Source organism: Schistocerca cancellata, chromosome 5 (assembly GCF_023864275.1).
Source record: "Schistocerca cancellata isolate TAMUIC-IGC-003103 chromosome 5, iqSchCanc2.1, whole genome shotgun sequence".
NCBI classification, from domain to species: Eukaryota; Metazoa; Arthropoda; class Insecta; order Orthoptera; family Acrididae; genus Schistocerca; species Schistocerca cancellata.
The window spans coordinates 493025034-493047822 of NC_064630.1; the positions used below are offsets into that span (position 1 = coordinate 493025034).

The window sequence follows — 22789 nt, forward strand, 5'->3', positions numbered from 1 at the left end:
CTTCATCACGCTGATGCAGTTCGCTTATAAATTCCGATATCAGGGTAATTACATCGTTGTGCTTTTCTGGCCCAATAACTTACTCAGATAGCATACATGGACGAAGCTTTTTTATTTGTTTGGCGGGTAGGCCACTCAGCCAGCTTATTCGTTTCAGTGCAGTTTTCTTACTCAGTTTGCATTCATCAAATAAATCTTAACGCTTCTAGCTATGGAGCTCATACACAGTAACGACACATTTTCTTTTCAGAAAAGCTGTTTAATATTTCCGTTTGACGAAATGACTTGTGCTGAGTTAATCACAGAGTCTGTGTCATAATCTCTTTCATACTATATTTTCCTATGAGATATGCTGCCATTGTCACAGATCTTCTCCTGTGTGACCAACTGCCGCCACGAAGAATTCGTATTTTGTAATTCAGCAGTCAAAAGCCAAATGGCTCTGAGCACTATGGGACTCAACTTCTGAGGTCATTAGTCCCCTAGAACTTAGAACTAGTTAAACCTAACTAACCTAAGGACATCACACACATCCATGCCCGAGGCAGGATTCGAACCTGCGACCGTAGCGGTCTCGCCGTTCCAGACTGCAGCGCCTAGAACCGCACGGCCACTTCGGCCGGCAGTCAAAAGCCACAATTATCGCTACGCAAAGTTGCATCTTTCTGAAATACACTGCATATCGTTATTGCACTCACACCTGTCAGCAGATAAATGTAATTTTATCTGTTACTTGAAAAAAAAATGAAACGAAACTAAATTCATGTTTATGTCCAAACTGTTTTTAATGTTTTCACCTAGGGTGTAGATTAACCTAAATTAACAATTATTGTATTCATATTAAAGTTAGAGTTTTCAGTGAAAGTTTTATTATAACACATTTGAAAATTAGTCGTGAAACAGTAAAAAGAAGCATGCAAAGTGGAATCAATATTCAAAGGATCTTTGTCATTCAACTTACCCCTCTTTGAATTATAGTTCTTCGTCGGTGAACGATATACGCACCTCGTAGGAATTATCCGAATGGGGCCGAAGTCGGTAGATGTGATGTACGTGTACAGACAAACAAATGATTACAATTTCAGAAAAAATATGGATTATTTATTCCAGAGAAAGAGACATAACAAATTGAGCAAGTCAGTAACGTGTTGGTCCACCTCTAGCCTTTATGCAAGCAGTTATTGATTGATAGATTTATTGGATGCCCTTCTTAGAGATATCGTGCCACATTATGTCCAGTCGGCGCGTTAGATCATCAACATCCGCAGCTGGTTGTGGGATCCTACCCATAACGCTCTAAGCGTTCACAACTGGGGACAGATCCGGCGATCTTGCTGGCTAAGGTGGGGTTTGGCAAGCATGAAGACAAGCAGTGGAAACTCTCGCCGTGGGAAATGTAAGCTAAGGATGGCTGCTATGGAATGAAATGGCGTCCCAGACAGCCACTCCTGATTGTCGGACCGTGTGGCGTGGGATAGTGAGGTTGGTGTCTCGCCACTTAACGGGGCTTCTTCGGACACGTCTTAGACCTGGTATCTCATTGACTATGGTAGAACTGTCGCCAGTGATGAGTCCCGCTTCGAACTGAGTCCCGATGACCAGGGAAGACTTGTAACTTTTTTTCTTGAATAAATCATCCAATTTTTTTCTGAAATTGTTATAATTTCTTTACATGTATATCGCATCTACCGACTTCTGCTCCACTCCGATAATTCCTTTGCGGTTCGTCGATTTTTTTTTTAAATCTTGGAGTGTACTTAAAATATTCACAGTGACGGCACGCTCAACAAACAGTCTTTGAATTTATTTTGTAGTTAGCTTTGTAGCATTTTACCCAGAAATCGAATATAGTGTTAACTGCAGGATGAACAAAATAAGAAAAATATTGTAGTAAACATGGGTTTTAGAGTGCAGACGTTAAGAGATATGAGCGCTGGTTCATCTTAGCTACTGCGAAACACATCTCTTGTAATTAACAAGTGCCCATGTTTACTGGATACTTTTTTCCTTGGTTTGGTGCATACAACCTCCTTCCAAATAATGGAAATCAAAGACCTTGCAGAAGAAGAGATGCGTTTGACAGTATTGAAGATGAACTAGTCCTCTCAGATCCTAAGGTATGCATTTTAGAACCTATGTTTACTAGACATACTACCACCTCTGGAAGTTTTTTGGTGATTTCTGATTCACTCTGTATGTTTTCCCGTTTACCGCGGAACGAAAACGTTCTCGAATGTCTGGCTTTGAGCGGAATAGCTTGTTGATGATACACTGGTGTCCAAAATTAAAGCAACAAACTGCTATTTCCCCATACTGTGTCTAATTCACTATATAATTATACGAACTGTCAACAGTTCCCGTTACGGGCGTGTTCTGGACGGAAGATGGCATTCCGATCAACGGACAACCACCCCAACAATGGCGCCAGAGCAGCTATCAAGCGGGGACAGCGTTTGCAGCATAGTTCCACATCCATAATCGCTGCGTACACAGTCACAGACGGTGCAGCATGGCACAGAGAAGACGCCTACAGGTTCTCTGCTGTGAAGGGCCCTTGGAAGAGTGGAAGCAGGAGAACCCCAAACTGATGTGGCCTGATGGCTGAATGTAAATCGCTCTGTTGTTTCTTGGATGAGGTGACAGTTTATAAGAGTCCGAAACTGTTTCCCGGAGACCAGGACAGGGCCGACCAAGTGTGACATCAGACAGAGTGGGCCGTTATTTGGCTGTAAGGGCACGACGGTACCGCCTTGTTACTGGGACTGCAACTGGCATCTGACCTCGCAGCACCCCTGGACGTGTTGTATCGAGGCAAACGGTGTACAGAAGGATTCAGCAAAGTGGCCTTTATTTTTGGAGACCTTAGTCGGTTTACCTCTGGCGAGTTTTCACAGAAGGGAATGCCTACAGTGGAGCCATCAACATGTCACCTGGATTGTCGAACGGTGGACCAGTGTTCTTTTCACAGATTAGTCCTGATTTGATATGGAGAGAGATTCTCGAAGGATTCGCATCTGGATGGCACATGGAACACGATTTCGGGACCCAAATATTGTGGAAAGAGACCGATATAGAGGAGGATCCCTAATGGTGTGGGCAGGGATTATGTTGACCACTCGAAATTTTACGGGCGAATCAGCAGTATTTAACTGCTGTCAGGTACCGTGAGGGAAATCTTAGGATTTCATGCGCGATTGTTGCGAAGTGCTGTGGACCCAGACTTCGTAATCAATTGATGGACGATAATGCTCGACCGTACAGAGCACGGGTGGTTGTTATTTTCTGGGAAACGGAAGATATTGCACGCATAGCGTGGCCTGCTCATTCACCCGATTTGAATCCCATAGAGCATGCCTGGGATGCACTCGGGAGACGGGTTGTATCCCGTCAACATCCACCAACCACTCTCAAAGACTTCTGAGCAGCTCAGCAGGTAGAATGGGCGTAATTGTCTCAGCATCGTTCACAGCATGTCCCGTCTTTGTCAGGTCTATATTGGCAGGTCTATATTGGCGCCAGAGGTGGTCACACGCCATACTCAGCATATTACCCATTTGTCGTAATGTTTGTGCAAATCTGTTAAGCTGAAAAAAAAGAGGAACATTTATGTCTGCCGTTATGTATTTTGCAGTTGATTACGTTTTTTATTCTTTGCATTGTTTCTGCTCTACTATCAACTTTTTATACTATTTTGTGGCAAAATAAACGTAATCTTGGAAAAATATCCGTTTCTTGCTTTGATTTGGACATCAGCTTAGATAACATTCTTCGTATGGTTCATAAGACATGTCTTTGATGTTTTCACTGTTGCCATTTTCGTACTAGATTCAAATTATTTTTTAAGCATTTGCTTTGTGTAATGGTTTTTCTTCGCGCATATGTCTTTTACCTGTCAACACCTGTTTCTGCATCTGATTGAAGAAACTCTGTCCTAATTGCACTAACTTCCTCTAGTCTAGATAACCTTGAGAGTGTCTTCTCAACTTCAAGCTGAGTCGTTGTTTGTGTTATCCGCTTAAGGAGAAGGATTGAGATTGCAGCCGAGATAGGCCTGCAGATATAGTACTGCATTTTATTTGGTGACGTTAGAATTGACGATACTTTTTGCTTTACGCTTATTAACAAGAGCGAATGCGGCTATTAGTATATAGACTAAAACAGTAGAAATGTCCAACAAGTATGTATGTTAACGCTTGTTGTATGATAACGCTTGTAAAAATTGCCTGCAATACCCAGAAAATCTGGCCCGTGTTGAATTCAAACTTGGAGGATGTTAAGAACATTGTACCATAAATAAATTATGTAGACTGCAGAGAGATAACGCATTCGTAGATCCATCCGAAACCTGCCTTACGTGGCAATAAAGGCCAAGTTAGGGAATAGCTTTCAGTCATAGTGCAAACGTGAAATGAAGTAACCGTGCTTCATCGGCGTTAAAGGGTGCAGTATTAACGAGCCAGTTCGAACAAGTCAGAATGATCAGTGCCCAGGAAATTCTGTTGTTAGTCTCACACGGGGCATCTTATGCGGCAGTGACTTCTGTGTGAAACTAGTGGATACAAAACAGTAGCGCGTGGCGACAGTGGAGGATTCTGGAGCACGCGGTGCGATTATTGCACTCAGTATTCGCCATTTGATCTGCAGGGCTATAACGAAACGTACAGCATTGCACACAGAGTTAAGTCGAGCAGGAGCATTGCAACGTATATGTACACTGTGTGATCAAAAGTATTCGGATACCTTGCTGAAAATGACTTACAAGTTCCAGGCGCCCTCCATCGCTAATGCTGGAATTTAATATGATGTTGGCCCACCCTTAGCCTTGATGACAGCTTCCACTCTCGCAGGCATACGTTCAATCAGGTGCTGGAAAGTTTCTTGGTGAATGGCAGCTTATTCTCCACGGAATGCGGCACTGAGGAGAGGTATCGGTGACGGTCGGTGAGGCAAGGCACGAAGTCGGCGTTGCAAAACATCCCAGAGGTGTTCAGGACTCTGTGCAATCCAGTCCATTACAGGGATGTTATTGTCGTGTAACCACTTCGCCACAGGCCGTGCATTATGAACAGGTGCTCGATCGTGTTGAAAGATGCATTCACCATCCCCGAATTGCTCTTCAACCGTGGGACGCAAGAAGGTGCTAAAAACAGCAATGGGGGCCTGTGCTGTGATAGCGCCACGCAAAACAATAAGCCCCCGTCCATGAAAAACACGACCACACCATAACACCACCGCGTTCCGAATTTTACTGTTGGCACGACACACGCTGACAGATGACGTTCACCGAGCATTCGTCACAGCCTGCCATCGGATCGCCACATTGTGTACCGTACTTCCTCACCCCAAACAACGTTTTCCCACTGTTCAATCGCCCAAAGTTTACTCTCCTTACACCAAGCGAGGCGTCGTTTGGCATTTATCGGCGTGATGTGTGGCTTATGAACAGCCGCTCGACCATGAAATCAAAGTTTTCTCACTTCCGCCTAACTGTCATAGTACTTGCAGTGGATCCTGATGCAGTTTGGAATTCCTGTGTGATGGTCTTTATAGATGGCTGCCTATTACACATTACGGCCCTCTTCAACTGTCGGCAGTCTGTCAGCCAACAGACGAGGTCGGCCTGTTCGCTTTTGTGCAGTACATGTCCCTTCACGTTTCCGCTTCACTGTCACATCAGAAACAGTGGACCTAGGAATGTTTAGGAGAGTGGAAATCTCTGGTACAGACGTATGACACAAGTGACACCCATCATCACCTGACCACGTTCGAAGTCCGTGAGTTCCGCGGAGCGCCCCATTCTGTTCTCCCACGATGTCTACTGACTGCTGAGGTCGGTAATATGGTGTACCTGGCAGTAGGTGGCAGCACAATGCACCTAATGTGAAAAACGTATGTTTTTGGGGTTGCCCGTATACTTTTGATCTCATAACTGTTTGAATCGACGCTATATGCTGCGGACTGGGCTACTGGCAAGCATACAATTATTCAGAAAGCACAGACAGCAGTCGGCACGGGAACGCCGGCCACAGCTTGTAAAATGACAAAATTTGTTTTCTGCCGAATCGCACTTGAAGCTTTCGTGACCAGTATTTGCTAACCAGCGTTTTTGAACAATGTAGTGAGTAAATGGTTTAGAGAGCCTACGATCTCGATTCTCATGTGTTGTGGGCAATCAGAACAACAACAACTGCTACATGAGGAAGGTTTGAGAGCTCGAATCCTACTTACTGCAGTTTTCTGGTAACTCCATTTTCCTTTGGAGGCCCAAATGGTGTGAGAACCGTGCTTTTCTCTTCGAAGACTGTCGGGTACCGCTGCGTCATAGCCCGTGGTACGTGTCTGTGACATCTATATTTACATCCATACTCAGAAAACCAGTAGGAATTGCATGGCAGAGGGTATTTCGTATAGTACCAGTTTTTAGGGTTTCTTACCGTTCCATTCACCTGTGAACAGCGTGAATAATGATTGCTTAAATTCCTCTGCGCGCGCTGTGATTTGTCCACTCTTCTCTTCGCGAACCCTATGGGAACAGTACGTTGGGGATTGTAGTGTATTCCTAGATTCTTCGCACTTAAAGCTGTTTCTTGAAACATCCTAAGTACGTTTTCTCGGGATAGTTTGCGTCTACCTTCAGACGTGTACTACTTCAGTTTCTTCGGCATCTCCGTGTCACTCTTCCATGGATCAAGCAAACCTATAACCATTAGTACTGTCATTATTTGTGCACCTTCAGTATCCCTTGGTATGTGTTCCGCACATGTGAGCAATATTCTAGAATTGGTCGCACGAGTGTTTTCTGTTCAGACTGGTTGTGCTTCCCCACTAATCTGCCAAAGAACTTGAGTTTGCCGCCAGCTTTACCTGCGACTGAGTCTATATGATAATTCCATTCTGTATCCCTGCTACCGTAAGCGAGTGAAGAGTATATTATTTTCTCTATTATCAACATAAAAGGAACTCTAGTCTTTATCGATTTCGCAAAAGGGTTGACCATGTGTGTTATGAATACCTGTTGAAGACATTGTTTAAAATGGGGTTTTCAAACAGATTCCTGTAAGTAATGGGGAATATGGTAAGATGGGTTTCGGTGAAAATAATCATTAATGGCCAGCGCACAAAACTATTCGACATTAAAATAGGTGTTTCACAAGGAAGCGCCCCCCCTCAAAGTTGCTCTTTGTGACAGCGTTAGACCCATTGTTAAGGAAGTTACACTGTAACTTGGAAGGCATCACAGTTATGGGCATTAAAAAAGTAACAAACGCCTATGCTGACGACTTAGGTGTGTTCATAAGGAGCAGAGATCAGTGTGTATTGGAAAATGCACTGGACCAATACAGTCAAGCCTCAGGAGCAGTGATAAGCGAGACCAAAAGTTCTTTGCTAAACTTAAGAGGTTTTGCGCAGATGAAATTAGACTGGGCAAAAAAACATGGAACAACACCCCCCCCCCCCCCACCCCACCAGGCATCGTCTTCCATAAGTGCCCTCTTAAAATGAATGCCATAAATTGGAAGGCAGTACTACGTAATATTGATCCACCACAAGAGAAAACAGATTCAGAGACCAGAGCGTCATGCAGAAAGTTCTACTTGTTAAAATAACTATTCTGACAACAGCGCTTTATTTAGGACTATGTTTGCCGATCCGCAAAAGGTTAGCGAACTTGATAATGACTGAAGTATGTGGTTATATATACCAAGGACACCTATTCCGTGTCGTATCTAGTGCTTTAACACTGAATATGAGAGAAGGAGTCCTAGACTAGATCTCATAGATATTAACCAAAAATAACAGCTTTGTTTTTAAAGAGTGCATTGAAAACCATCCAAACACCGTCACTGCTGCACTGCTGAAAGCGCCATATTCCAAGAGCCTCGTTCAGCTTCTATCAATCCTAAACTAAAACATGTACGACAAGTTTACATCGAGTTCAGTTACATCGAATCGAGCGCAAACAACCGTTCGATCGTAGAAGTGATAAAGCAAAATGTGAAACAGAACAAAATTGAACATAGATATCCAGATAAGAATTGGAAGATAGTCTGGAAAAATCTCGCTACAAATGTTTTATCAAATGAAGTGAAAGACTGCTGGTACAGAATCGTCAAGTACAAATGAGAGACTTTATGCTAGTAGTTTATGCGACACAAAACTATGTCAAAAATGCCTTCTTGCTGAGACGCTCTTACACAGATTTATATGCGGTCGCTATTTAGAAATATGGGAGGACAGCAAAAGAAAAATAGCTTTGGTAAAACGAACTGGTAGTAAATAAGCTGAAATCACCGATGTTTTGTTTCCATAGCAGGTAGCTTATCCTCAAATGAAAAACACCACCATAATGAGGCTTTTCGAAAGAGTCTATTAAAAATATATTGATTCCTGCATAATTAAAACACATGAAAAGTTTCATTCCCTGTAGAGCTCCTACAGATCTATTGGGTTTTCTTGTGGCAAGTAAAAGGAAGTTTAAAAAATTCAAATTAAAGATGGGTTTGCCTAGTTCGCTATAGCTCCTGGCATTGCGATTATTCAGTAAAATCTCTCTTTGTTTAAACCTATTTGGTGTTGTCGCTAAAAGCATATCAAAACGTTGTCGTTATGGAAGCATAAATTTAATCACGGCTTAAGCGTAAACATGACAGCTGCCTCAATTTATGTGCAAAGTCCAAAAATTGCCGTTCATAAACAGATGCTTTCATTTAATGCATGTCGTAAGAGAACGTATGTGATGCAACGTCGGAGTTCTAGCTCAACACTGCGCATCGTAAAGCGCATATCGTATCACTGTTTTTGATTAATTACCTAAGGACGATTCTGACTGCCGAAAAAAGTAAGCTTTACAGCTGAGCAAACAGGAGTTCTACGACATGGTCAGGCCAACACGCAACTTTACACAAGGGCGCACACAGAAAGAAATCATTAACAAAACGAGCCAAACGATTTTTTTCAAGTGTGGTCCTATGATCTTACAAGTTTCTGCAACAATCTTTGTGAAAAGTGTAAGACCACCAAGGGTACATGTAACTATATTAATTTTATACGACGGATAAAGTTCGTTATCTAAGATTATAAAAACAGAATGTGCTTTTATGGCCCCATGTGCTGTATTCTGAGCCTATGAACATCGTGTCTTGGAACTGCAGATGCCTTGATACATTCGTGGAGAACTAATAAGAGAATATACTAATTTTCAAAAGAAGCTACTACCGTAGTGCCCTCGAACAAAAAAGTGTCAATTACTTGGTAGAAAACACAGTTCATACCTATTTACAAGAAGGTTAGCAGAAGTTATCCACAAAAACCATCCATTACTCTTGACACGCATTTACTGTAGGATCTTAACCGTCCAGTAGCCTTGACACGCATTTGTTGTAGAATCTTAGAACATATTGTGAGCTCAAACGTTATGACATACGTCGAACAGACTGACCTTCTCCGTACCAACCTGTAAAGATTTCGTAAACATCAGTCATGTGTCGAAAACATCGGCCATGTGAAACCCCACACTTTTCTCACATGACATCCTGAAGGCCACGGATCAATGTTTTCAGGTATATGCAGTACTTCTTGACATCCGAGAAGCTTTTGTCTCAGTACCATATCCACGCTTACAATAGAAAGTTAATATCCTGTGGGATTTCTTGGGAGGAAGACAAGCAAGGCAGCAATTTATCTTGGATGGGAAGTCATCGATAGATGTAGAGGTAACTTAAGGGAAGTGTGTTGGGATCCTTGATTATCGCGTTAATAAAACAACACACTATTTCACCTAGTTTCACAAAACTTATTTTTGTATGCCCTAGGTTTCCGGTCGTAAGGTCATTTTCCATTACAAAACCAATTCCAAAGATAGCAATCAAGCAAAGATAAAAACGTCAATTTCTTAATCTGTCATTTCCCAACTTTAAACATAAAAGTTATTTCTGTCAGTTATGTTGATACAGTTACACGTATACCGTACAACTTTAGAACATTCATTACGGTAGAATTTACTCTTAACTATGAATGAACTGCTCTGGCGAAAACCGCATTCCTGCCCCAAAGATGTCTACTAGTATCATACACAAACTGTAAGTTGCGAAAAGAATTTCTGAGAATGTGCGTTTGGAGCACAATTATAGTATGGTAGTGAAACATGGACTGTGGGAAAACCGGAATCGAAGAGAATGGAAGAATTTGAGATGTGGTGCTACAGAAGAATGTTGAAAATTAGGTGGACTGATAAGGTAAGGAATGAGGTGTTCTCTGCAGAATCGGTGAGGAAACGAATATTTCGAAAACACTGACAGGATGATGGGACATCTGTTAAGACATCAGGGAATAACTTCCATGGTACTAGATGGAGCTGTAGACGGTAAAAACTGTAGAGGAACCCAGAGAATGGGATACATACGCCAAGTAATTGAGGACGTAGGTTTCAAGTGCTACTCTGAGATCAAAAGAATGGCACACGAGAGGAATTCGTGGCAGGCCGCATCAAATCAGTTAGAAGACTGATGTCTCAAAATTGGGGGGGGGGGGGGCTAAACATACACTGGGGTAAAGCTACGGACGCAGAAATGGATATTTGTTTGATTACCAACTTGTGGATGAAGACACCAAAGTTCCCCTCTTATGTAACAACAATATCTGAAAGGTGTGAATAACTGAACTGAGTCCGCTCATTCAATAGTAAATGAGGGTGCAACACGTTTTTAGAACGAATTTTCAGTCTACAGCTGAGTGTGCACTGATATGAAACTTCCTGACAGTTTAAAATTGCGTGTTGGACCGAGATTCGAATTCGGGACCTTTATTATCGTGGGAAAGTGCGCTACCAACATTTTTTAACTCGTCAAGTTGGTTTATTTGTCACCACAGAGTACAAGATAATGCCACGTGTTATAAAACTTTCAGCCGACCGCTACGGTCGCAGGTTCGAATCCTGCCTCGGACATGGATCCGTGTGATGTCCTTAGGTTTGTTAGGTTTAAGTAGTTCTAAGTTCTAGGGGACTTATGACCTCAGATGTTAAGTCCGATAGTGCTTAGAGCCATACGAACCATATAAGACTTTCAGCAGTGCAAAACATACATATAAACTGTATCGTTGTCAGAATATAACTGATTACAGTATTAATACTCAATCATTCATATATGACTCCTTTGTCTCTATGCATAATCATAATCGTCTCATGGCACGTCAAGGCTTCGGGCTGCTCCTAGCGCTAATGACTGTCGCCCAGGTGAAGATTCAATCCGGTGAAGGAGAGTTCCCGTGCAGCGCCAAGAACAACCGTCAGCTTGTGTGTCAGTTGTCCTTCCGAGCTACAGGTATAAAAATGGTTCCTCCAGGCCGGATTTGAACCGGCGACCTATGGATTTCTGCTTACAGAACCTCTACAGTAAAACTAAACTCTTAAAATTCTTTAGTCCGTGTTTTAATTACTTTCTTAGTACTTTGCCATTTTCGTTAGTAATTACATGCAGTGTCACCTGACCAGCGTGTGAGGAATGACATTTGAGGGTTCTGCTGAGTCCGTCACGGCTACCGTAGCAGCCTCAGGGCTCACAAAGTCCCCACCGTACTTCGCCCTTAGCAGCTATCCCTTACTTGTTGCCGTCACCTCTACACGTTACACAACAATAAATTGAGCAACTACATGTTTCTTATCCTACATCCGACATTTGGAAATGGATGTTTAGCATATTTCAAAATTGTACTTTGTGATCTTTGAATGAGAGTGTGCGAAAATACTCTTTTTCCGATATACCTTTGGAACTCTAGTAGGCTGTCATCTGCTTTCTTGTTAATAATGTAACTGACATAATTCCCTAAAAGCCAAGGTAGGGTTTGGCAAGCATGAAGACAAGTAATAGAAACTATCGCCGTATGTGGGTGTGCGTTATCTTACTGAAATATAAGCCCAAGTGGCTATCCACTAAGAGCAACAAAACAGGGCGTAAAATATCGTCGACGTACCGCTGTGCTGTAGAGATGCCGCGGGTGAAAACCAAAGGGGTCCTGCTATGGAGAGGGGGAAAAAAAAATCGCCCGAGACCATACTCCTGGTTTAGGGGCCGTATAGCGGGCGACAGTCAAGTTGAAATCCCACTGCTTTCCAGAGCACCTCCAGCCACGTCTTCACTGGTCATCGGGACCCAGTTCGAAGCGTTATATTCGTCACCTAAGACAATTCTTCTCCAGTCAGTGATACTCAGGCCGTATGTGGTCGGCATCACTGCAGACGGGGTTGTTGTTGGTGTACAGAGATGAACGGTAGTCAACGCAAGGGGCGCTGTGAGCTCAGCCCCTTTTCTGCGAGCCGCCTATTAATGGACCTCGTGGTTAATGGAACACCAGTTCCACGTGGAATCGATGATAATGATGAATCCGGAAGTCTGAGTACCTCTGACGATTGCTCAGTCATCACCATATGTCGTCTCTGTATCTTGACTGCTTCCTTCTCGACGCTGTGTTCGGCCATCGTTCACTCATTCTTGCCAACATAGTGGAATAGTGCCATCCCTGTTCAAATGGTGGTCGATTCGCTGATTACTCCAACCGACTTCTTTGATCCCATCTACACGTCCTCTCTCAAATACTGACTTCTGCGTATATTGGTCACGCACTTGTCTGCGAGGCATAGTTACTGTCGAACTGAGTACAGGCAATGAATTACGTAATGGTGTTTTGCCGTGATGTCGACATGTCCCTTGTTTACTATCCTTGCTAGCTGCGCTGTGAAATTGTCTTGCAGTGTCCACATTCATCCATCAGCCGCCAACGTATCTAATTCTTCATTTCCCGTCGATACCCGTAAGAATGTCAATTTGCTACCAATTTGTACAAATCCTTCGTGGAGCGTTGATTGTTTTTGTCTTTGAGAGTGTCCTCCATCTCAACAAATGCCCACCGATTGACAGTAGGACCAGGTTCGCTCTGTCTGTGACTTCATTTTAATTATGCTGTGGTGTTCATATATTTCTACGATTATTTCGATCAACTTATTAAATATTGAAAATCGTTTTATTTGTGAAGGAAGTTTCAAATTATCCATGCGGAATATCAAAGTAGAGAAAAAAAACTCCAACAATATCTGTGGATAGCGCCATAATAATATGTCACATGTTGTTGTTGTTGTTGTGGTCTTCAGACCTGAGACTGGTTTGATGCAGCTCTCCATGCTACTCTATCCTGTGCAAGAGTCTTCATATCCCAGTACCTGCTGCAACCTACATCCTTCTGAATCTGCTTAGTGCATTCATCTCTTGGTCTCCCTCTTCGATTTTTACCCTCCACGCTGCCCTTCAATACTAAATGGGTGATCCCTTGATGCCTCAGAACATGTCCTACCAACCGATCCCTTCTTCTAGTCAAGTTATGCCACAAACTTCTCTTCTCCCCAATCCTATTCAGTACCTCCTCATTAGTTATGTGATCTACCCATCTAACCTTCAGCATTCTTCTGTAGCAACACATTTCGAAAGCTTCTATTCTTCTTATCCAAACTATTTATCGTCCATGTTTCACATCCATACATGGCTACACTCCATACAAATACTTTCAGAAACGACTTCCTGACATTTAAATCTATACTCGCTGTTAACAAATTTCTCTTGTTCGGAAACGCTTTCCTTGCCATTGCCAGTCTACATTTGATATCCTCTCTACTTTGACCATCATCAGTTATTTTGCTCCCCAAATAGCAAAACTCCTTTACTACTTTAAGTGTTTCATTTCCTAAACTAATTCCCGCAGCATCACCCGATTTAATTCGACTACATTCCATTTTCCTCGTTTTGCTTTTGTTGATGTTCATCTTATATCCTCCTTTCAAGACTCTGTCCATTCCGTTCAACTGCTCTTCCAGGTCCTTTGCTGTCTCTGACAGAATTACAGTGTAATCGGCGAACCTCAAAGTTTTTATTTCTTCTCCATGGATTTTAATTCCTACTCCAATTTTTTCTTTTGTTTCCTTTACTGCTTGCTCAATATACAGATTGAATAACATCGGGGATAGGCTACAATCCTGTCTCACTCCCTTCCCAACCACTGCTTCCCTTTCATGCCCCTCGACTCATAACTACCATCTGGTTTCTGTACAAATTGTGAATAGCTTTCCGCTCCCTGTATTTTACCCCTGCCACCTTCAGAATTTCAAAGAGAGTATGCCCGTCAACATTGTCAAAAGCTTTATCTAAGTCTACAAATGCTAGAAACGTAGGTTTGCCTTTCCTTAATCTATTTTCTAAGATAAGTCGTAGGGTCAGTATTGCTCACCTGTTCCAACATTTCTACGGAATCCAAACTGATCTTCCCCGAAGTCGGCTTCTACCAGTTTTTCCATTCGTCTGTAAAGAATTCGTGTTAGTATTTTGCAGCCGAGGCTTATTAAACTGATAATTTTCACATCTGTCAATACCTGCTTTCTTTGGGATTGGAATTACTATATTCTTCTTGAAGTCTGAGAGTATTTCACCTGTCTCATACATCTTGCTCACCAGATGGTAGAGTTTTGTCAGGACTGGCTCTCCCAAGGCCGTCAGTAGTTCTAATGGAATGTTGTCTACTCCCGGGGCCTTGTTTCGACTCAAGTCTTTCAGTGCTCCGTCAAACTCTTCACGCAGTATCATATCTCCCATTTCATCTACATCCTCTCCTATTTCCATGATATTGTCCTCAAGTACGTCGCCCTTGTATAGACCCTCTATATACTCCTTCCACCTTTCTGCTTTCCCTTCTTTGCTTAGAACTGGGTTTCCATCTGAGCTCTTGATATTCATACAAGTGGTTCTCTTTTCTCCAAAGGTCTCTTTAATTTTCCTGTAGGCTGTATCTATCTTACCCCCAGTGAGATAAGCCTCTACATCCTTACATTTGTCCTCTAGCCATCCCTGCTTAGCCGTTTTGCACTTCCTGTCGATCTCATTTTTGAGACGTTTGTATTCTTTTTGCCTGCTTCATTTACTGCATTTTTGTATCTTCTCCTTTCATCAATTAAATTCAATATTTCTTCTGTTACCCAAGGATTTCTGCTAGCCCTCGTCTTTTTACCTACTTTATCGTCTGCTGCCTTCACTACTTCATCCCTCAAAGCTACCTATTCTTCTTCTACTGTATTTCTTTCCCGCATTCTTGTCAATTGTTCCCTTATGCTCTCTCTGAAACTCTGTATAACCTCTGGTTTAGTCAGTTTATCCAGGTCCCATCTCCTTAAATTCCTACCTTTTAGCAGTTTCTTCAGTTTTAGTCTACAGTTCATAACCAGTAGATTGTGGTCAGAGTCCACATCTGCCCCTGGAAATGTCCTACAATTTAAAACCTGGTTCCTAAATCTCTGTCTTACCATTATATAATCTATCTGAAACCTGTCAGTATCTCCAGGCTACTTCCATGTATACAGCCTTCTTTTATGATTCTTGAACCAAGTGTTAGCTGTGATTAAGTTGTGCTCTGTGCAAAATTCTACCAGATGGCTTCCTCTTTCTTTTCTTAGCCCCAGTCCATATTCACCTACTATGTTTCCTTCTCTCCCTTTTCCTACTGACGAATTCCAGTCACCCATGACTATTAAATTTTCGTCTCCCTTCACTATCTGAATAATTTCTTTGATTTCATCATACATTTCTTCAATTTCTTCGTCATCTGCAGAGCTAGTTGGCATATAAACTTGTACTACTGTAGTAGGCGTGGTCTTCGTGTCTATCTTGGCCACAATAATGCGTTCACTATGCTGTTTGTAGTAGCTTGCCCGCACTCCTATTTTTTTATTCATTATTAAACCTACTCCTGCATTACCCCTATTTGATTTTGTATTTATAATCCTGTATTCGCCTGACCAAAAGTCTTGTTCCTCCCGCCACCGAACTTCACTAATTCCAACTATATCTAACATTAACCTATCCATTTCCCTTTTTAAATTTTCTAACCTACCTGCCCGATTAAGGGATCTGACATACCACGCTCCGATCCGTAAAACGCCAGTTTTCTTTCTACTGATGACGACGTCCTCTTGAGTAGTCCCTGCCCGGACATCCGAATGGGGGACTATTTTACCTCCGGCATATTTTACCCAAGAGGACGCCATCATCATTTAACCATACTGTAAAGCTGCATGCCCTCGGGAAAAATTACGGCTGTAGTTTCCCCTTGCTTTCAGACGTTCGCAGTACCATCACAGAAAGGCCGTTTTGGTTAGTGTTACAAGGCCAGATCAGTCAATCATCCAGACTGTTGCCCCTGTAACTACTGAAAAGGCTGCTGCCCCTCTTCAGGAACCACGCGTTTGTCTGGCCTCTCAACAGATACCCCTCCGTTGTGGTTGCACCTACGGTACGGCTATCTGTATCGCTGAGGCACGCAAGCCTCCTCACCAACGGCGAGGTCCATGGTTCACGGGGTTGGATATGTCACATATGATTTGTAAAAATTAACCCCAAAACACGTACATTTCTACTGCTGATTGCAGGGCCAGTACTTCTTCGTCAATGACTTTCTTAACACTCTCGATTAACACAGGCTACGTAACCTTGATTTTCTTGCAAAGCAGGACCTCGCTAAAAATCTTGTTACGTAAGAAATGAAAACCTACTACATATATCTGCTACGATCGAAATCAGTGATTTAAGAAATAGTTAAACGAGCATTATATCCGCTTTTGTCTCCCAAGGAGCAATTTTTTTTAAAATTTATGCAATTATCGTCTTTGGATACGCTTCACCTGCTGAAAGATAGGCATTTGAGGTGAAAGAAGAATCACCTTCTTCCTCATTGTGGCATTTGTTAACGAAGTGTTCACAGCTACACAAGGCTTACTCACTGAGTTTCGCGATAAGCGTCACCAGCAGAGATAAACTCTTCAGTGACGTGGGACGATGCACTGCGTGCGGCCGGTCAGTCAGGTAACTCGATCGTTTGTACCATTTACTTGCAGTACTTACGCCTTTGATGACATGCCGAACTTCTTTCGTCGTGTGTCCTTTAGGTCAGTGTGCAGAGTATGATTTTTGTTGTTGAGTTCTTGAGTCGGAAGACGGGTTTGATGCAGCTCACCCACTAGTACATCCTGTGGAAGCCTCTTCATCTCTGAATAAATACTGCAACCTACATCTATTTGAACCTGCTTACTGTATTCATCCCTTGGTCTGACTAATTTTTGCCCCCCCCCCCCCCTCCCTCGCACTCCCTTCCAAATTGTCGATTCCATTATGCCCCAGAGTGTGTCTTATTAACCGATCTCTTCTTTTAGTAAAGTTGTGCTATAAATTTATTTTTTCCTCAGTTCAATTCCGAATCTCTACATTAGTTGACCTATCCATCTGATTTTCAGCAATCTTCTATAGCACCTTTCAAAAGCTGCTTTTATCTCCTTGTTAGAACAGTTTATAATCCACGTTTCTTTTCCTTACAAATACCCTCAGAAAATACTTTGTAACAACCAAATTTATTTTGGATGTTATCAAATTCCTCTTTTTCATAAATGAGTATCTTTCAGTAACCAATCTGCTTTTTACTGCCGGCCGCGGCAGCCGTGCGGTTCTGGCGCTGCAGTCCGGAACCGCGGGACTGCTACGGTCGCAGGTTCGAATCCTGCCTCGGGCATGGGTGTGTGTGATGTCCTTAGGTTAGTTAGGTTTAAGTAGTTCTAAGTTCTTGGGGACTTATGACCTAAGATGTTGAGTCCCATAGTGCTCAGAGCCATTTGAACCATTTTTTTAACTTATTTTACTGCCCAGAAGCAAAGCTAATTCACTACTTTTAGTGACTTACTTGCTGGTCCTAATTCCCTCAGCATCGCCTGAATTAATACTCCTACATTTAATTACCCTTTGTTTACTTTTGTTTTCATCTTATAATTTCAAAAACGCTCTCTATTCCGTTCAACTGCTCTTCTAAGTTCTCTGTCGTCTCTCACAAAGTTATAGTGCCATCGGCAAAACTTAAAGTTGTTCTTTCTCCTCCCAGAACTTGAATCCCATTCCCAAATTTCTCCTTGATTTCTTTTATTGCTTGCCCTATGTACAGATTGCTCAGCAATTCCAGTGCTCTTAGGTTCCTGCCCTGCCTAACCACGCCCTCGGAAATACGTGACATGTTCAGAAATAAGCAGTCAAATATTTGAGGCGATCAAGAAGATAAACCCCATTGCTGTTCACAGCAATTTAAGAAGTGCTCCTTGTTTCCTACCCAACCACATTCTCGGAAATCGCGACATATTGGAAAAAATGCCAAATATTTGTGACAAACAAGAACACAAATGTCAGTGCAGCGTGATTCAGTCGCAGCAATTTAATCTTTCGTTTTTTAATTCGATAAAGCGTGAAGGGATGCTGTTATTACGAAATAATCGGAAAATCCAAGGTTGACATCAATCGGTTTTGAACCGTGGTATTTCCGATCAGAACCTTCCTCACTGCTGTGGGTTTTTTTTTCTCCAGATGATATTGTCGCATTTTTATTTACACATTTCCCAACAGCAGTCATACTATTATAATCGCTGTTTACAGTGTGTTTTGATGCCAGTAGAATTAAGCGATTGAGGTGATAAACATACGATTGAATGTAAATACAATTTACAATGCGTTGAGCGCACCCTATATGTATCCTCAGGATGCGATTGTATGGTGGCAGCAAAGTTTAGTTATATTCTTGTCGAATTGACTGTAGTTTTAGAGGGCCGTGAGTGAACATTTGAAAATTATTTGCTACCTAAGGATGCATCTCGCCTCATCGCCTATTAACTAAAGGGTCAGAAATATTACGTTCATGTAATGTCGTAGTTCAATGTCTGTGTTACAATGAGCATCGTTCATCAGCTCTCTTATGTTGGACATGTAATGCAAATTGTGAATACGGTTTGTCTGTGGTGTAAAGGCGTTGCTACGTATCCTACTCTTTCCTATATGCAGAGGGTAGTCGCTACTTCGATTCTTTAAAAACACATTGTCAGCGAAGTGGACGCGTAATACTCGGACAAGTGGTAAGCCATGACATACAAACCTGAATTTTAAGTGTGCAAGCATTACGGACCAAGGATCTTGTGTAAGTTATTTCATGTTCAGGTGTTACTTTTATCGGCTTATCGAGTAAATGGATGATCTTTTCAAAAGTAAGATCTGGAAAAAAAGACGTGGGGGGAGGGGGGGGGGGGGGGAGGGGCGCTACCGCGCACCACTTAAAGCTGATTGTATGAAAATACTTTGTTTAAAACTATGCTTTGTTTGCCATTCTTAACAAATGCTCATTGTCGTCCGTTAATTAGTTACCACCTCATCGTAATTACATTATACCGTACCGGTACAACATTGAACATGTTACACGGTTCTTTCAAGAGCATTTGATTTTTCTCGCAAAATTATCTCGTTCTTAATGCCAGTATTTATAATACGTGATTCACGCCCCGTTGTTCAGAACACCACTTTTATATTATGAACTGAGCCACAGGCTTGTATTGAACGAGGAAGTGAAATTGAGCGTGCGCTCTCGAATCAGTAATTGCAGTCATTCATTTTACTACAAATGTGCTGCACTGGTTCCTGTTCTTCCTTTAAACGGCTACTGTCTGTTCGTGAGAGCCGTGGATACAGCGCTTACTTTCTCGGGTGTCCGGTGTTGAAATAAGTATGGTGCAATTGGAGTTGATTATTTACTTCATAGTAGTGTGTGCAACGAGGCTACATCACACACTTCTTTGTTAATTAATGCTATTCTTCTGCAGGTACTTTTTTAAGGATAGACAGAGCTCTTGAGATCAGGTTGAAGGGAGGCACAACATTACCCAAAAAGGTGATAGTGTTCAGTTTGAGAAAGCGCTTTGTAACAGTGAAAGAATTATTTAAGACAGACACGTTGAATTTGTCTTAAATGATTCTTTCACTGTTACAAAGCGCTTTCTCAAATTGAACACTGTCACCTTTTTGGGCAGTGTTGTGCCACCCTTCAACCTGTTCAACCTGGCCTCGAGAACTCGGTCTGTTCTTAGAAAAGTAGTTTTTCCCACTGTTATTTTGTGCAGCCGATATTGCTTTAATTAACGTATCATTTAAGTCTCGGCTATTTTTCAATATGTTCTAACCTATACATGTACACATTAGTGCGTCTCCGTGTGATTTTATTTGTAGGGGGTACTCTGTGGTAGACTGAGAACTTTCCGTGTTAATTTGGACATCGCGTTGTGCAGACGCTCCAATTTTTATGTCGTAATTTTCCTCCTTTATTGCTATTGAATCGGTATCAATTTTTCTCCGTGTGCTTTGAACCCAGAGGAAGCTTTCCTAGTCCCTTGTTAATAATAAATATCTTTGTGCAGTAGAATGTACTGTGTATTTTTAAATTCTCGTTTTTTGAAATTGGTACGTTCTCTACACACGCAGCTTTGTTTCTTAAAGTTCGCCAAATATTTTTTCTAAAGAAAGAAAGATCCGTTACTTCCTGGCTTAATTTGAAAAACGTACAAAGGCGTAACCAGGTATGGTCAGGGGAGTACAGCTTTTTCCGCGTCCTCCCTCTCCCTGCTCCTATAAAAAATTTCATCCTGCCACGCCAGACAGACGCATTAATTAAGTAAAGTTTTGAAGAAAGTCGGATCGTGTATTGGATATTCACGTGTAGCAAGTATACTAAGCTCGTATTCAGGAGAACGACAGTCTCTCGTCTGGGCATGCTGTTTTAGTTTTCCTTGATTTACCGAAATCACTTAAGGCAAAGGCCGGGATGGTTCTTCTGAAATGGTACGGCCGATTTCCTTCTCCGTCCGAGCTTGTGCTCTGTCTGTAATGCCCTCTTTGTCGATGGACCGTTAAGCACTAATCTTCCTTCCTTCTCAGATATACCCAAAACCATTTGTCTTAAACTCTCCAAATTATTTCGTCATTCGCCGTGAAACTGCTTGCCAACATTGTACCTTGCAACTACGCAGGTTGAATGGCACGTAAAAGTGTCGGTGTGGAGACTTTCCGAAATTCAGTATCTCGCGAACGACTCGCTCTAGAATCATGCAACAAACACCACTGACATTCTAATGTACGCTAATTATAATTTGTTAATATCGATAGGCGTTGCTCCATTTAAAAAGTGTATGTTCGCACAAAAAATACGCTTTCTAAGTATTATTACAATGTTACCACGGCCTATGTTCGACATCAATGTACAATAACCATTCACAGACGGCAGGTGGAAACACTAGCAATGGAGGGTATGTAAAGCGTGTAGGGAGGATGCGGCAAGCAGTGCAGTCGTTTTCGTAATGCGGGAACGGAGCGATTTATATGAGATCCAAAAGCGATTTCGGGCCCAGAGTGGAAGCATTTCCGAAATGGCTAAGTCTGTAAACTGTTCGTATGCCGCCATGGTGAAAGTATACCGTTCATGACAAAATGACGCAACCCAAAACTGGCGCCGAGACAGCTGTTCAGCGTCACGGGCAATAGATGAGAGGGGAGAACGACGCTTGCGGAGATTGTGCCCGGGCGAATAGAAGTGTAACTGTTGAGCAACGGACCGCTTATTATGAACCAAGGGGCTACCAACAGTGTCTCCTCGACGACTGTTCAACGAACGTTGCTGCGTATTGGCCTTCGCAGCAGGCGCCTGGTCGATGCATCCAGCCCACTGCTGTTCATCGGCTACGAAGGCTAGAATTTGCACGCCAGTACGGCCAATAGGCGTCCACTGAGTGGTGATAGGTGGCCTTTTCGGCTAAATCACGTTTTATGCTCCATTGGAAAGATGGCCGTTGGCGTGTGCGGCTTGAAACATCTGAAAGCAAAGAGTAGGCGGTACATAATGGTCTGGGAATGTTTTCGTCGCATTCCCTAGGTGACCTCGTCATTCTGGAAGCCACAGTGGATCAATACACATATGTATCTATCCTTGGGGGATCATCTCCACCCCTACGTGCAGTTTGTTTTTCCTGGGCACGATGGCATCAACCCGCAGCACAATGCAGCGTGCCGCGCAGCTCGCAGTGTACGTGCCTGGCTCGAAGAGCACTAGTTTACCGTACTCTCCTGGCCACCAAACTCCCCCGGATTTAAACTCAGTCGAGAATTTGTGGTACCGTCTCGATCGGACTGCCCTCAGCTGAGAAACCTAGCTTAGCCGACCACGACACTGAAGTCGTCATGGCAGCAAATCCATGTCTGTACCTTCCAGAACATTACTGACTCCCCTCGTGCACCTCTGGCAGCGGTCCCCGCTGCAAAAGATGGTTATTCAGGCGTTTCACATGTGGTCACATAAATTTGAGTGGCAGTGTGTAAGAAACTGGCTGTGTGAATGACATCCAGAGGCCATAAAAACGACTTTGTGATTTATTAAGCTGAAAATTTAATGAATTTATTATAATCTGGCAGTATCTTGTGAAATGTACGGACAAATGTCATGCAGCGCTACGAAACTACTGAATTCACGTTGACTGATATTAGCTTCTGGTAGTGATGAGAGACGATGCTGTTTTATGGGGTGAATTCAATGAAATTGCTTGTAAATATGAAATCAAGTTTGTTTTGTTACATCACATGTTCTAGGGTTAGAAGTCAGCTAATAATGCACATAGTTTAACAACGAAAGTGTTCATATGTATAGCAATGCTGAAAGTAGGGGCTACAGTAAAACTGTTGTCAGGAGTGTGCTACGCTTAACACGACTGGTCGTAAGTTTGTGTTAGTAACTTATCTTAACTCTGCGTCACCGAAGTCAATATTGTCTGTCCCTGCACCATTGATAACGGAGATAGTATCTCAGTGACCATAAGCTGCGCAGCAGTTCATTTTAAAAATAATTATTTTTGCTGTTGATG

At 42.5% G+C, this 22789-nt stretch overlaps 1 protein-coding gene across 3 annotated transcripts in view; it reads left to right on the forward strand.

Moving 5' to 3' along the window:
* Positions 1-22789, forward strand: part of LOC126187703 (serine/threonine-protein kinase N) — a 347916-nt gene that overhangs the window by 64626 nt on the left and 260501 nt on the right. The gene's annotated exons all lie outside the window — the stretch shown is intronic.